This window comes from Pinus tabuliformis, chromosome 9, assembly GCF_031772625.1.
Source record: "Pinus tabuliformis cultivar Carrire ecotype Pingquan chromosome 9, CPIR1, whole genome shotgun sequence".
Classification (NCBI taxonomy): domain Eukaryota; kingdom Viridiplantae; phylum Streptophyta; class Pinopsida; order Pinales; family Pinaceae; genus Pinus; species Pinus tabuliformis.
The window spans coordinates 1,517,611,515-1,517,615,230 of NC_142307.1; positions in this window are offsets into that span (position 1 = coordinate 1,517,611,515).

Consider the following 3,716-nt stretch of genomic DNA (forward strand, 5'->3'; position numbering starts at 1 on the left):
CTACAAGTGCAAATCCTTCTACTTCAAGTGTGTTAATTGAACACTTAGACTAAAGTTGAATATGAATTTGTATATTTTTTTATTTATCTTACTTCATTTTTTTTTTTTATTGTGTTTTCATCTTACTATAACCCAATTATCCACCTTGTTACTACAATGTTGGGGTTATTGGTATCCTTATATTAACGTAAATGGAGAGATATTTGAAACAAAGGTCCTAATGGATGATCAAAGGGGTGGAAAATTGTGGGCCATGGAGAAGCATAGCAAGATCATGCTATTTTATGAGGGTATTGAATGTCGTATTGATGGTACATATAAGCATATCCATTGCCATAGGGCTTCTGAAACAGGGATACCATTTGATTCATTAACATGCAGATTTTGTAAGTTGGTTCCAGAATGTGATGACTTTAGGATGTGATTATAATGTGAATCATTGTGCACCAATAAAAGAAGTGAATAAGATATAGGAAAAGGTAGAATACTGGAGTATTTGACTCAAAATGAACTAAAGAATGTTGGAAGGGTTACAAATGCTAACCATAGATAAACAATGCAAGCTCTTTAGTGGGAGAGTACAAAGGTTGCTACACTCTCTATTAGAATGAGATCCCTAAAGGAAAAGTTTTTTGAATCGACGGAAATGAAGGATGTCTTTACGTTTTCCAAAGATGTGTGTGAGGAACATAGGCAAGGAAAATTACAAGGTAAAGATGTAGTTTGGGAATTTTCCAAGGATATCTTTCATAACTTGATGCATGCAAAAGCAAAGAGAAGGTATAGTCCATACACAAAATCCCTTTATGAGATGATCAAGTTATGGGAGGTCCTAAATTACATAGCTTTATTATCTTGAATCTAGATGGTCCTTCAATATCTACGACTTTAAGGGAAGTTAGAAAGTCATTAGAATATATCCCAGGGGAGCACGAGCACATTTTTGAGGAAGTTGGAAATTTTATTCTTCTTATAAAGCCAACCATGGTATAGATGACCCAATTCCTATATTTCTTACTGAAGATCAAACAATTGTGAAAAAATTATGTTAGGTGGGTAGAAAAAATCGATACACTGGTGGGGTTTTGTGGTACGAAAGGAGAACATCAATGTCAATCACATTTCTTAGTGAGAGTTGGTGACGGAGTTGTAGGCTATGAGATTATAATATATTTTTTTAAGAACATTATTATTGACCATTATGCACGTGTTATTATTACAAACCCGTTACATGAAAATTTTCCTCATTTGGTTGTGGTTGTTCATCCAACATGCAATAGATTCAATGCAAATTTTGTTTATCAACAATGGGAAAATGTAGAATATATGTGGAATAAACACGTGGAAAATAATTTGGGACCTATTGTTGGTAATTTCTCGGATCAGGATAGCAGAAGAAGACAACTTATGTTGAAGGATTATTCTTCAACGTTAGGTCTTCGATATCAAATTCCTTGGGAGGGGTGGAGGATAATTGGGTTGTACAATGGTTGCAATGTAACAGGATTGCGTGACCAAGATTACATCTACAACGGTAAAAAGATAGTGAATCCTTTATTTAACGCTCGACGAGAATTTGCTTTACGAAACGAGTACATAATTTTTGGTCATGTCAGAATGGTTTATCACACTTTTAAAGTGGATGATCACAAGGTTAAGGGTGAAGATATAGAGAAGTTGGATCCACACAAAAAATTTCTTCAAGGCATGTTCACAGGTGTTTGAAACAGTTTAGAAGTACACCAAGTGGAAAGTTAGAGAGGACACACGCTACAGAGACTTATATAATGGTTTTTGCTGACTACATTGACATCTTTATGTCTCATAGTTTGCGCCTTTGGGAAAGGGTGTGAAATGCTTCACGAGTTCATCATCTCTTCACATTATGTTTATGTTGGGTACAAAAACAATATCATACTAATGTCAACATAAATTTCATCAAGAGAGAGGCATATCAATATGTGAAAATTTCTTGCCATTTTGCAATTTTGTTGATGATATTGTTTCAAGATCATTACTCTAACTTACCATGTGTTTTGCACCTGATTGGGTCAACTGTATGTGAGAACTTATTCAGAAAAGTTGGTGGGATGGTTGGAGTGGAGAGGTCCTATGATTTCACTGAATTTAATCATGTTGTTGGAACCCTTAATAGAGTTGCTGAAGAAGAATCAAATCCCCAAGGGCTTCATTTTAATAAATATCATAAGAAGAATGAAAGCATTTGGAATAGATAGCACCAAGAAACAATACAAAACATTGACATATTGTCGCAATATGATTCAATATCCATAGAAACTAAAATTGTAGAAGTGCTTAAGATTGGATTGAAGGATGCACAAGACATTTTATCAACTCTTGGAATGCAACTAGAAAATTAGACTCAATCTTCTTGGTGGGTTAAACCATGGACAAAGGATTAAAATTATCAAACATTCCAAACTATGGATGAAGTAGTTGATGATTCTCCACCGAGTTGTTCCAACTCTATATTCCAATCTTCATCATGACTGGTACACAATGAAAGTGAATTGCAAATAATGGAAAGCAAGTGGAGACATGAGTTGGATGAAAGTTTACATTCCATTGATGAAAACGTAACCAAAACGATAAAGCCAATGGTGGATCTTGATGGTAAGGATGTGTTTAAGGCATATCTGATTAGTAAGTTGAATGGAAATCCAACATTATCCAAAGATAGGTTGACGAAAGTGAGAAATGGGGTCTACTTTAGGCGAGATGGGAAGGCTCCACAAAAGGGTGTTTCAATTGGCTTTGGAATTGGATCAGATTGTGGGGTGTTGTTTGAAAGCAACTCAATTCCCCCCACTGAACGTACTGCAAGAAAAGGTGTTCCTCGAAGTACAAAACAAGGTGTTTCTTGTGGAACGTGGTACATTGGAAGGGTTCAAAGAATAAGAAAGAAGGATGGTAATAGGGTGTTTGATTACCATAATGACATTGACCTTTTGGATAGATTAGAAGGCATCGAGCTTCAATTATGTTGGCATAATGGAATAAAGGGGCAACACATGTATAAGAATGATTTGATAGATCATTTTTTGTACAACTTGAATATGTTATAGTAATCACAAACTTATCATACAATGTTAGGAATGATACATACGAATTAGAAGAAAGTCATTACAATGTTTTTTCAGATTTTGTGAAAAAATTGAACAAGGTAGATTTTCAAAACATTCTACTTTCTCTTTCCTTATGTCTTTCCATATGTTGTATCATTTATAAATATATTGATTGTATTTTTGTTGATTTGTTTGTATGAATCTGATGTTAATTTTGACTTTTTGGTTTTAGGTCTAGTGAATAGTTCAAATGGTGAATGTTTAGGATAACTCAAAGTTTTGTTGCTACCTGTTTTTTGGTGTAAGTTTCTTTCACTAGCCATTCATATTTTTGTAGTTGTGTTTCATTCAAAAATTAATTTGGGATTTCCTCCATAAAAACAATATAATTACATACCCATATAACTATATTTACCCCTTACCTCAACACATATATACAATTTGGCGATAAGGGTACCCCTTACCTCAACACTTGTGTTGGATGTCTTCTACTGTGGTTCATCTGAAGTTGGTCCATTTAATCATGAAAATATAGAAGAGATGGTTCATCTTTCCTAAATATGTTTTGAGGATAAGTATGTGGTTCTTCTCACTAGTGTTAATGTTTTCCTTGAATTTTTAGATTAATTG